Source organism: Protopterus annectens, chromosome 7.part0 (genome assembly GCF_019279795.1).
Source record: "Protopterus annectens isolate FY-2018-M chromosome 7.part0, PAN1.0, whole genome shotgun sequence".
NCBI lineage: Eukaryota > Metazoa > Chordata > Ceratodontiformes > Protopteridae > Protopterus > Protopterus annectens.
The window spans coordinates 1,522,594,859-1,522,608,050 of NC_056739.1; the positions used below are offsets into that span (position 1 = coordinate 1,522,594,859).

The 13,192-nt window shown below is 42.6% G+C and overlaps 1 protein-coding gene across 2 annotated transcripts in view; it reads left to right on the plus strand.

Annotated features, from left to right (window-relative positions):
- ATG7 (autophagy related 7) overlaps positions 1-13,192 on the plus strand; it is a 2,350,184-nt gene that overhangs the window by 342,065 nt on the left and 1,994,927 nt on the right. The gene's annotated exons all lie outside the window — the stretch shown is intronic.

The following is a 13,192-nucleotide window of genomic DNA, read 5'->3' on the forward strand; positions in this document are numbered from 1 at the left end:
TCTGTCGAGGCCCGGGTTAACAACGACCGCCACCAGTACTGTTGGCCAACAGGGTGCTGGCGGAAATTGGGCTACTGTTGGCCGAAGGAGGAGAAGAGGGGTAAGGCACGCCCGAAGGCAGGTAAGGGCTAGGACTGTGATAGTGAGGGTTGGAACTTTGAATGTTGGCAGTATGACTGGTATAGGGAGAGAGCTAGCTGATATGATGGACCAAAGGAAGGTTGGTATATTGTGTGTGCAAGAGACCAGATGGAAGGGGAGCAAGGCTAGGTGCATCAGAAGCGGTTTCAAATTGTTTTATCATGGTGTGGATGGGAGGAGAAATGGCGTAGGCATTATCCTGAAGGAACAGTATACTAAGAGTGTTTTGCAGGTGAAAAGAGTATCGGATAGAGGGATGTTTATGAAGCTGGAAATTGATGGTGTAATGATGAATGTTAGTGCATATGCTCCACAAGTTGGGTGCACGATGGATGAGAAAGAAAAAATTTTGGAGTGAGTTGAATGAAGTGGTGATGACTGTACGCAAGGGTGAGAGACTGGTGATTGGAGCAGATTTCAGTGGGCATGCTGGTGAAGGGAACAGAGGGGATGAAGAAGTGATGAGTAGATATGGTGTTAAGCAAAGGAATGCAGAAGGTCAGATGGTAGTGGATTTTGTGAAAAGGATGGACATGGCTGTGATGAATACATATTTTAACAAGAGGGCGGAGCATAGGGTGACATACAAGAGTGGAGAAAGATGCACACAGGTGGATTATATCTTATGTAGAAGGGCCAGTTTGAAGGAGATTGGAGACTGTAAAGTGCTGGCAGGGGAATGTGTAGTTAGGCAGCATAGGATGGTGGTTTGTAGTATGACATTGGTGATTAAGAGGAGGATGAGTGTGAGGGCAGCACCAAGAATCAAATGGTGGAAATTGAAAAAGGGTAATTGTGAGGTGATGTTCAGGGAAGCGTTAAGACAGGCACTGGGTGGCAGTGAAGAGTTACCAAATAGCTGGGTAACTACAGCAGAGCTAGTAAGAGAGATGGCTAGAAAGGTGCTTGATGTGACATCTGGAAAGAGGAAGGAGGACAAAGAGACCTGGTGGTGGAATGAAGAAGTATAGGAGAGTATAGAGATAGAGGTTGGCGAAGAAGAAGTGGGATTGTCAAAGAGATGAAGAAAGTAGACAAGAGTATAAGGAGATGAGGTGCATGGCAAAGAGAGAGGTGGCGAAGGCTAAGGATAAGACGTATGAAGAGTCGTATAAAAGGTTGGACACTAAAGAGGGAGAAAAGGATCTGTACCGATTGCCTAGACAGAGGGACCGAGCTAGTAAAGATGTGCAGCAGGTAAGGGTGATAAAGGATAATGAGGGAAACGTACTCACGAGCGAGGAGAGTGTGTTGAGCAGATGGAAAGCGTAACTTTGAGGGGTTGATGAATGAAGAGAATGAGGGAAGATTGGATGATGTGCGGATAGTGAATCATGAAGTGCAGTGGATTAGCAAGGAGGAAGTAACAATAGTTGTGAAGAGGATGAAGAACGGAAAGGCTGTTGGTCCAGATGACATACCTGTGGAAGCATGGAGGTGTTTAGGTGAAATGACAGTGGAGTTTTTAACTAGATTGTTAAATGAAATCTTGGAAAGTGAAAGGATGCCTGAGGAATGGAGAAAAAGTGTTTTGGTACCGATTTTTAAGAATAAGGGTGATGTGCAGAGCTGTAGTAACTACAGAGGGATTAAATTGATCAGTCACAGCATGAAGTTATGGGAAAGAGTAGTGGAAGCTAGGTTAAGAAGGGAGGTGATGATTAGTGATCAGCAGTATGGTTTCATGCCAGGAAAGGGCACTACAGATATCGCAGTTTGCTCTGAGAGTATTGATGGAGAAGTACAGAGAAGGTCAGAAGGAGTTGCATTGTGTTTTTGTGGATTTAGAGAAAGCATATGACAGGGTGCCTAGACAGGAGTTGTGTTATTGTATGAGGAAGTCGGGAGTGTCAGAGAAGTATGTAAGAGCGGTACAGGATATGTACGAGGGTAGTGTGATAGCGATGAGGTCTGCGGTGGGAGTGACGGATGCATTTAAGGTGGAGGTGGGATTACATCAAGGATCAGCTCTGAGTCCTTTCTTATTTGCAATGGTGATGGACAGGTTGACAGACGAGATCAGACAGGAGTCCCCGTGGACTATGATGTTTGCAGATGACATTGTGATCTGTAGTGAGAGTAGGGAACAGGTGGAGGAGACAGTGGAGAGGTGGAGATATGCTCTAGAGAGAAGAGGAATGAAGGTCAGCAGGACTAAGACAGAATATATGTGTGTGAATGAGAAGGAGGATAGAGGAATGGTGAGGATGCAGGGAGTAGAGGTGGTGAAGGTGGGTGAGTTTAAGTACTTGGGATCAACAGTTCAGAGTAATGGTGAGTGTGGAAGACAGGTGAAGAAGAGAGATGGAGTGGGTGGAGAAGAGTGTCAGGAGTATTTTGTGACAGACAAGTACCAGTAAGAGTGAAGGGGAAGCTCTACAAGAAGGTAGTGAGACCAACTATGTTACATGGGTTGGAGACAGTGGGATTGTCAAAAAGGCAGGAGTCAGAGCTTGACATGGCAGAGTTGAAGATGTTACGATTTGCACTGGGTGTGATGAGGATGGACAGGATTAGGAATAAGTATATTAGAGGGTCAGCCCAGGTTGGAAGGTTTGGAGACACAGCCAGAGAGGCAAGATTACGTTGGTTTGGACATGTGCTGAGGATGGATGCAGAGTATATTGGGAAAAAGATGCTAAGGATGAAGCTGCCAGGTAACAGGAAAAGAGGAAGGCCTAAGATAAGGTTTATGGATGTGGTGAGAGAGGACATGCAGGTGGTTGATGTGACAGAGCACGATGCAGAGGACAGGAAGAAATTGAAACAGTTGATTGCTGTGGTGACCCCTAATGGGAGCAGATGAAAGAAGAAGAAGAAAACTTTGCCTTTGTAGCTTTGAAGTCAGTCAGGGCAGTAATTGCCTTTCAGGCCTCCTTCAGAAATTTCTCCATAGATGTTTATGCAGCAGCTACATGACCCTTTCTGAATACTTTTGCAAGCCACTGTAGTTCAGATGTGATCTCAAGTTCGATATCTTCCGTCAGAGACACATTAATCAGAGTTATGGTCTCGTAAAAGTGACCGCCTGGGAGAATAAGAATGGGACTTTGTCATACTTTTGATGAGGATTGACCTCCTCATTCCCAGTACAGATTTTATATACTTATCATAATGCTATATCTGAATGGCGTTGTCAGCATACCCACTCTCTCTCTCCCCCACCTTCCGTCTTGCTGAAGTGGCCTAGAAGTTATTGTTGCTGTTATGATTGTAAACTATGGATCTGAAGTTGTTAATCTTCTTCCTATTCATCACTGATGGGTACGGTTCCGAGCCCTCAGAACAGAGTCAGCCTTGTACCAAGCTTGTGTGCACCAAAAACTCTTGAGCTAAGCTGCTACCCACACTGCCCTTTACTCAGATACCTCCGATCTCATTTGCCGCACAGCCATATAGCAGCGTTTCACTGAGCTCTCCAGCTAAGTGATTTATCTTCTATGTTTACAAGGGCACAGGCTCAAGTGATACGCTGTTGAAGAAAGGTGTCTGTAAGTGAAGTTCTGCAAGCCCTGGGGTCTATGGCTGTAGCCATCCCTATTGTTCACTTAGCGAGACTACACGAGATTACTACATGGCTCCTTCAGGCCCAGTGGATACCCAATCTTCATCCCCTGAGCTCACAGATTCTCATCACTAACACTTGCAAACAAGATCTCCTCTGGTGGATGAGTATAGATGATAATCTTTGGTGTCGCCCCGTCCAGGCTCCCCAGCCCAGCATCACAGTGACCACGGATGCTTCCCTGATGAGGCAGGGGGGTCACTTCCAGGGAAAGTCAGTCCAAGGCACGTGGTCCAATGTAGAGGTCAACTTTTGCATATCACTGTCCTGGAGTTATGAGCAGTGCTATTGGCATTGCAAGCATTCCATCTGCTCCTTCCATCCAGAACGATTGCTGTCAAGTCGGACAACACGTCTGTTGTCTGGTACATAAACATGGAGGGACCAAATCCTACCCCCCTATGTCATGAAGCCATGAGAATCTGGCAGTGGGCGATAGCTTCCAACTGCTTTATGATCTCAGTGCATATCCCGGGGAGCTCCAACATGATTGCGGACAAGCTAAGCAGATGCATTCTCCATCCTCAGGAGTGATCTGTCAACCAGAGTGTGGCAGCGGAAATTTTCAGCCATTGGGGCCAGCCATGCTGCAAACTTTTCGCCGCCCCCTCAAACACAAAATGCTGCAGCAACTTTGCCCTCTTTCCCCCTCTCTGGGAGTCACCGAGAGATGCTTTGATTCACGATTGGCCCACGGGTCTCCTTTATGCTTATCCTCCAGTTCCACTGATCCCTCTCATAAACCATCCACCAGGAAACTTTACAGGAACAAATGGAAGAGATTCTCTATTTGGTCACATAATCGGAAGCTAGATCCATTCTCAGCACCCGTAGCCACTATTCTTCATTACCTGGCTGAAGTGTTCGACAATGGGGCATCAGCTTCCACCATTCGAGTCCATCTAGCAGCTGTTTCCAACTTCCGTAATGGTTCAGATGGAGTCCTGCTTATTTCCTCTCACCTTTGCAAGACTTTCCTCAAGGGTATTTTCCACAGCAGGCCTCCCATCAGGCATCTGGTGGAGGCATGGAATCTGTCCTGGATTCTGCAGTCTCTTTCTCTGCTCCCTTTTGAACTGGCTGCGACATGTGATCTAAAATTCCTGTCATGGAAATCCATATTTCTGGTGGCTATAACCTCAGCCAGATGAATTTCTGAATTACAAGCATTATGTATCAAGAGCCCTTATCTGATCTTTCATAAGGACAGAGTGTCACTTCATACTAACCCATCCTTTCAACCCAAAGTGGTTTCTGAATTTTCAATTAACCAGTCCATTGAGCTCCCTGTGTTCTTCCCAAGTTACTCTAATAAGGGAGAATACTGCCTACATTCCTTGGATGTTCATAGATAATTATGTTTCTATCTGGACAGAACTAAATCCTTTCTTAAGTCACACCAGCTTTTCATCTCCATTGCGGCTTCTAGAATGGGAGGTGCAGTATCGAAAGTTACTTTGTCTAAATGGCTCAGGGATTGCATTGCCTACACATATTTACTTATGGATCTAAGCCTGGCCAAATCAAAGCTCACTCAACTAGGGCTATTGCAGCATCTGTTGCCTTCCACTCTAGGGCCACCGTGGATGACTTTTGTGCAGTTACCATTTAGGCTAAGCCCCACACCTTTATCAAGCATTACAAATTGGATCTGATTTCCAGGGGAAGAGCGGCCTTTGGTTCAGTGGTTCTCAGGAATGTTCTTCCTTAAGGGCAACCAAGGTTCTCCAAGTAGCTGGGGGACTCTGTCCCATCAGTGATGAGTAGGAAGAAGATTAACAACTTCAGATAAAAAAGTTATGTCACGTCTTACCATAACGTTCCATCTGAGTTGTTGATCTTCTTCCAGCCATCACACCCTCCCACCGACCCCCTCCGAGTCGGCCTTATACCAAGCTTGCGTCCACCAAAAACTCTCGAGCTAAGCTGCTACCCACAATGCCCTTTACTCAGATACCTCAGATCGAGTTTGCATGCAACATATAGAGGAAGAAATAAGTCAGCGGCCATCTCTGTGCAGAAACCGTAAGACACCACAGAGACCCAGATGATCCACCAGGAACCTTTGGAGGGGGTCGGTGGGAGGGTGTGATGACTGGAAGAAGATCAACAACTCATATGGAACGTTATGGTAAGACATGACATAACTTTTTTATCTGAAGTTGTTAATCTTCTTCCTACTCATCACTGATGGCACCAAGTCCCCAGCTACTTGGAGAACCTGGGTGGCCCTTAAGGAAGAACATTCCTGAGAACCACTGAACCAAAGGCCGTTCTTCCCCTGGAAATTAGATCCAATTTGTAATGCTTGATAAAGGTGTGGGGCTTAGCCAAATGACAACTGCACAAAAGTCATCCATGGAGGCCCTAGAGTGGAAGGCAACAGATGCTGCAATAGCCCTAGTTGAGTGAGCTTTGATTTGGCCAGGCTTATATCCCTCCATAAGTGAATATGTGAAGGCAATGCAATCCCTCACCCATTTAGACAAAGTAATTTCGATACTGCACCTCCCATTCTAGGAGCCGCAAAGGAGATGAAAAGCTGGTCTGACTTAAGAAAGGATTTAGTTCTGTCCAGATAGAAACATAAGTATCTATGAACTTCCAAGGAATGTAGGCAGTATTCTCCCTTGTTAGATTAACTTGGGGAGAACACAGGGAGCTCAATGGACTGATTAATCGAAAAGTCAGAAACCACTTTGGGTTGAAAGGATGGGTTAGTACGAAGTGATACTCTGTCCTTATGAAAGATCAGATAAGGGCTCTTGATACATAATGCTTGTAATTCAGAAATTCGTCTGGCTGAGGTTATAGCCACCAAAAATAAGGATTTCCGTGACAGGAATTTTAGATCACATGTCGCAGCCAGTTCAAAAGGGAGCAGAGAAAGAGACTACAGAACCCAGGACAGATTCCATGCCTCCACCAGATGCCTGATGGGAGGCCTGCTGTGGAAAATACCCTTGAGGAAAGTCTTGCAAAGGTGAGAGGAAATGAGCTGGACTCCACCTGAACTGTTACAGAAGTTGGAAACAGCTGCTAGATGGACTCGAATGGTGGAAGCTGATGCCCCATTGTTGAACAGTTCAACCAGGTAATGAAGAATAGAGGCTACAGGGGCTGAGAACAGGTCTAGCTTCTGATTATGTGACCAAATAGAGAATCTTTTCCATTTGTCCCTGTAAAGTTTCCTGGTGGATGGTTTATGAGAGGGATCAGAGGAAATGGAGGATAAGCATAAAGGAGACCCGTGGGCCAATCGTGAATCAAAGCATCTCTCGGTGACTCCCAGAGAGGGGGAAAGAGGGCAAAGTTGCTGCAGCATTTTGTGTTTGAGGGGGGAGGTGAAAAGTTTGCAGCATGGCTGGCCCCAATGGCTGAAAATTTCTGCTGCCACACTCTGGTTGAGAGACCACTCCTGAGGATGGAGAATGCATCTGCTTAGCTTGTCCGCAATCATGTTGGAGCTCCCTAAGATATGCATTGAGATCAGAAAGTGTTTGGAAGCTATCGCCCACTGCCAGATTCTCATGGCTTCATGACATAGGGGGTAGGATTTGGTCCCTCCTTATCTATGAAACAGACCACGGACATGTCCGACTGGACAGCAATGGTTCCGGATGGAAGGAGCGGATGGAAAGCTTGCAATGCCAATAGCACCACTCTTAACTCCAGGACAGTGATATGGAAGTTGACCTCTACATCGGACCACATGCCTTGGACTGACTTTCACTGGAAGTGACCCCCCCACCCCATCAGGGAAGCATCCATGGTCACTGTGGTGCTGGGCTGGGGAGCCTGGAAGGGGCGACACCAAAGATTTTCATCTGTACTCATCCACCAGAGGAGATCTTGTTTGCAAGTGTTGGTGATGAGAATCTGTGAGCTCAGGAGGTGAAGATTGGGTATCCACTGGGCCTGAAGGAGCCATGTAGTAATCTCGTGTAGTCTGGCTAAGGTAACAATATGGATGGCTGCAGTCATAGACCCGAGGGCTTGGAGAACTTCCCTTGCAGACACCTTTCTTCGACAGAGTATCGCTTGAGCCTGTGCCCTTGTAAATATAGAAGATAAATCACTTAGCTGGAGAGCTCAGTGAAACGCTGCTATATGGCTGTGAGGCAGATGAGATCTGAGTAAAGGGCATTGTGGGTAGCAGCTTAGCTTGAGAGTTTTTGGTGCACGCAAGCTTGGTATAAGGCCGACTCAGTTCCGAGGGCTCAGAACCGAACTCATCAGTGATGACTGGAAGAAGATCAACAACTCAGATGGAACGTTATGGTAAGACATAACTTCTTTTTTTGTCTGACATGACTATGATCCGAAAAAAAATAGTATTTTCACAGAACACTGTAGTTAAAAGGAGAGGAATCAGTAGCCTGGGAAGGTTTCATATACTCAGCTACTTAACATCTAATGGCATTAGTTTTCCTGTTGATAGGAATGGACCTTGGAAAGTTTCATATATCGAGCTACTTGACATCTAATGGCATTAGTTTTCCTGTTGTTAGGAATGGACCTGGGAAAGTTTCGTATACTGAGCTACTTATCTAATGGCATTAGTTTTCCTGTTGATTTGAATGAACCAGCTCATCCAGACCTGTCATTATGGTAAGTACATAACTTTATCATTTGCATCACAGTGGTAGTGAAGACTGCTGTCACAAGTGAGTTCTTCCAATGGAAACGCACAGAAGAACAAAGCACAGCCCGGAACCAAAGCCTGTGGACACAAGATATGAAAAGGAAATTGGATGAGATGTTAACAGAGTGTTTGTTGGTTGCCAAGAAAGGTCTGAGACTAATTATTCCTGAACAGTAGACAAAGCCCCAAATTATGTCCATAGATTGTCCAAAAAGTTGTGTTATTAACACAGAAGAAAGATTAAAGTTATCTAAAAGAGAGTGCTAGGACAGCACTGCTCCATCCCTTTATTAGGAGTCATTCACGGCCCATCTGTGTAACATTATTGTACTGTCTGTGGTGCATAATACAGAGTGGAATTAATCAAAAATGTGGTAGTCCCATAGAAATGAACTGAATTGTAAATAACAATCTTTAAATAACCTTACCAATACGTTGAAGGCTAGAGATTTGGTTAGTAGTTAAGATAATTGAGACCAAAAGATGACTTCATCAAGGTTAGGGACACTAAGTCCGTCCGTAATAAAGATCGGAAAAACACTCATATGAAGAGATGATTTATGGCATGCCAGCTCCATGGTATTTAGGAATAAATTCCTAATTGCAATCCATACATTCTTAGATAAGTAGAGGTGATCTGTACTGTGTTAGCTATATGACATATAGGAATAAAACCCTGATTATGATACAGATGTCCAGGATTTAATTTGCGACTCAGGCTTGGTGGCTCTGGCAAGATGAGGGTTAGTAGTTATGAGACAATGCCTGCTCACCTCTGTCAGGAAGGAGGGGTTAAGAAATGCATGCTCAGTTGTATGATTCATATGGGATTCCCTGATAGAGACTAGAGAACACATTATGGCACTTTTGCTGCAAGGGGGCAGGGCATTGCATGGCTATCTAGAGTGCGTAAAGGCATGTGTGTGGGAACATCAGCAGTAAGTGAAAAGCCCCAGTCCTCCATTTAGATGACATCACTATTCTGCATGCTGTACTTTCAATGCAAGTGGAGTAAATTTTCTGCTACTGAGAAAACAAATGAGTATTTTGAATATCTTGAAGGGTGGAGGCACAATGGTCCCAGGGGGTTCTAAACAAAAAAGTGAAACAAAAAAGAAATAACCTGGTAGGTCATAGGGTCCAGCACATCAAGGCAGGTAAAAGTCCTGCTTGGTGGTAATGGGGCCAAACCGTTGGTAAGGAACTGCATGCAAAAAAAACAGGGAGATAAGTTCTGAGCAATTACAACACTGAAATTTATATCAGATCTAAGGAAGTATCTCTCCACAAGCACTGCAGTGTTCTCCTGAATTTGACTTAAAAGTGACATAACGCATATATGGGAAAATAACTTCCCCTATATTTCACACGTGCTGTTAGAGCTGCATCAGATCCCACATAAATAGCATGTTGACACCTCTCTGTATTTACTCCACAGCTCTATATCCCACCCCTCGGTGTTCCTAATCTGCATGTGATAATTTTGGAATGGTATTCTAGGTCTTCTTCCACAGGGTTTGCACATAAGTAGGCCTGATGTCATCCCGAACACTTGCTTGTTGTGAGTGCATGTAGTGCTGACCTTTTAAATCGTCTCTTCTTTAAACTGTGTAGATTATATTTTGTCAGAGCTGTTTAGCATGTGTTCACTATTTAGTTTACAAAATATATTATGCCTTTGATATGAAAGAAAGTGCTGGTAATACCACATACAAAAATAAAAATAAGTAGGCATCATCTTGCCAGATGTTTGTGCTATTTCATTCCTGCCTTAGATAATCACACTCTCTCAGAAATCCTGGACAGGTCTTGTAAACTAAGTAGATCATCATAGTATCATAATAGCATTGAGAAACAAGCAAATCAGGCATCTACCAAGGCTGAAAGCTAAAATCTTCTTTAATGTACAGGATAAGCGCTTTCACACATAGTGTGCCTCATCAGATCCACATAACAGGGTATTACTAAAGTCTTTAAATAATACAAAGTATTAAACAATTAACCAGTCATATTAAACCAATTACTGATGTATATTGCGTTTTTTAAGTAAAGGCTTTAAAAAGCACAGAAACATTAAGACCAGGCTGCTTATCAGCCTGTAGTTTAATGATCCATTTAGTTTCTAACTTATTATTAAAATCACCATGTCTTTTATTAAAATAAACAAGTTGTAACACAATAAAATCAAAAGCATGTCCCGGAAAATTAGAAATATGCTTGGCCAGGACATTAAGCATGTTTTTTACATCTGATGTCACTCATATGTTGGAGAAGTCATTCCTTAAGCATTCTAATAGTTTTCCTCACATAGAATGAGGTACAATACTTGCATATAGCTAAATATATTAAACAATGTGATTTACATTCAGCATAAAAAATTGTTTTAAATGTAACATTATAAATAGGGTGCTGAAAATCATGCCTAGTTGAGATGTAACAGCAAGCTTTACAGCTCCTACATGGAAAAGTGCCATTATGTTTAGAGCATAAAGTGGGTTTAGATGTAGTTCTATAACAAAGCCGTCTCTTAAGGGATAAATTATTTTTGAAAATATAACTGGGCTTATCCCCCACAATAGATTTAATTTTATCATCTGAAAGTAATATGGGCCAAAGCTTGTTGACTGTTTGACAAGCATGATGCATATTATTACCATAAGTCAAAGAAAGTCTGACATTATTATTAGCAGAATTAATAACAGTAGATTTCTTAGGCATATTAGAATGATTGAAGAAAGGTTTACCTCTATTAGACCTCAAAGAAACTACATTATTGTAGTTAACATTCAAATCATGCTGCTTATAGCCCCTAGCCAAAAAATCATTAATTAAAAGGTTCATAGCTTCATAAAATTCAGTATCATCAGTGTGTAAACGAGACATTCTGAGATATTGGTTTTTGGCAATATTGTTAAAAATATGCCTAGGATGCATACTATTAAATTGCAAAAACGTATTTTTCCTTCAAGGTTTCCTGAAAAGGAAACTATTAATAACACCATTTGATAGCTTAATCCTTACATGTAAGAAGTCCACAGTGGTATGTGAATAATGCAGAGCAAATCTGAAGCAGTCACTAGATAAATCTAAATACTGAACAAACTTCAATAGGTCAGCTTCTGGGCCCTCCTACAAAATAAAAATATCCACAAAGTGTCTGTAATACAACAACTGTGTAGAAAAAAGATGTTTAGAGAGGACTACCCCACGCTCCCATTCCGCCAACACAAGGTGTTGGCGCAGGGAGTCCCCATCGCAACACCCACCCTTTGTTTGTATAAACAATCATTGAACAAAGACATTATTATGTAAAACCAACTCCATTAGAACACCTATGAATTCAATTAACTCAAGAGGATAGTCAGTATTAGTAGTAAGAAAATTGTTTTAATACATAATACCCATTTCATGGGGTATGATGGTAAACGTTTAAATATCCATGGTGAAGAGCAGAGTCTGTTCTGAAAAAAATACCATGTTCCCTTGCAAAATTACCCAGTGTGCTCAGAAAATGTTCAGTGTCCCTAAGCACTGCATTAGCTCTTTCGAGAGTTTTTTTTTAAAGGTAGTGTTCAATGAAAATAGAAATAAATTCTGTAGCCCAACCTCTACCTGAGACGATTGGGCAAAGGGGTGGGTTATGTAGTGATTTGTGGACCTTGGGAAGGCCATGGATGACAGGTATTAATGGTTCAGTAATCAACATAAAGTCATAATCATTTTTTTCTATGACACGTTCCATTAACAAAACATGTAGATTCTCATGAACATTACTCACAACTCTTTTAAAATCATTAATAGTTATACATTCATAAGTAGCAGCATCATTCAACATAGAAAACATAATTGAATTATAGTAAGCAGAATCAAGAACTACAATAGAGCCACCTTTGTCAGCAGGACGAAAAGTTAAATTGCTATTGGCTTTTAACTCATTTAGCGCCAGAAATTCATCATGAGTTAAGTTATAAAATCTACCTTTAAAAGCATCCATCTTAAGCAATTCACTCTCAATGGTCTTAGCAAAAGTTTCAAGAACAGGGTGCATTAATGGCATATATAGTCTTGGCCATTTCAGAAGTGCAGGTGCTGCCTGCTGTTCACCAAACGCTAATTTCAAAGCTACGTTCCATAAAAAAAGTTTAATGTCTAAAGCAGTCTTCAAAGGGTACTGAGAGTAATGGGACAAAGCTCAGCCCTTTATTTAACAAACTTACTTGTGATTCTTTAGACTAGGGTTATGTTTATGTTTTCCCATACACAGATCCAAGTTTTTCTTGAACAAGTGCTGGCATGAACTTTGCTTCACATGGATAAGGGGGAGTCTCTGGGACACATACCTGTCCCTCAAGCATGTCCTATTTATGTTGCAGGCAAGGCTTAGGACCCTGGATTGGGTTATCCTTTTATTTGTTTTACAGATGTGCAACATGTCCATTAGGCCTGAACTGGAGAATGCTTTGTGGGCCAGGAATAGGTCATCTTTCAGCACTCTGTAGGAAACTGAATATAAGGACAAGGCTTTGAGGCTGTCCTCATAGGACTTGTTTTCCACACCATGTATTTATTTTGTGAGAAATCTCTGTGGACTCTCTAGTTGTTGGATATGCCTGACCAGCAGCATACTGAAGGGGCATTGTGTCAATGATCAGTCTTATTAAAGCAGAGTAAAATGGAACAATAACATTTTGGATCTATATGCCACAGTCCTACTTATTAGCTGTGCAACAAAGACTGATTTCCCCTCTACAGTAGCCACGTGATGGTCAAATGCCAATTCACTGACTATTTGAATTCCAAAATCCATGACTACAGATTGTACTGCTAGGCGAGTATTGTAA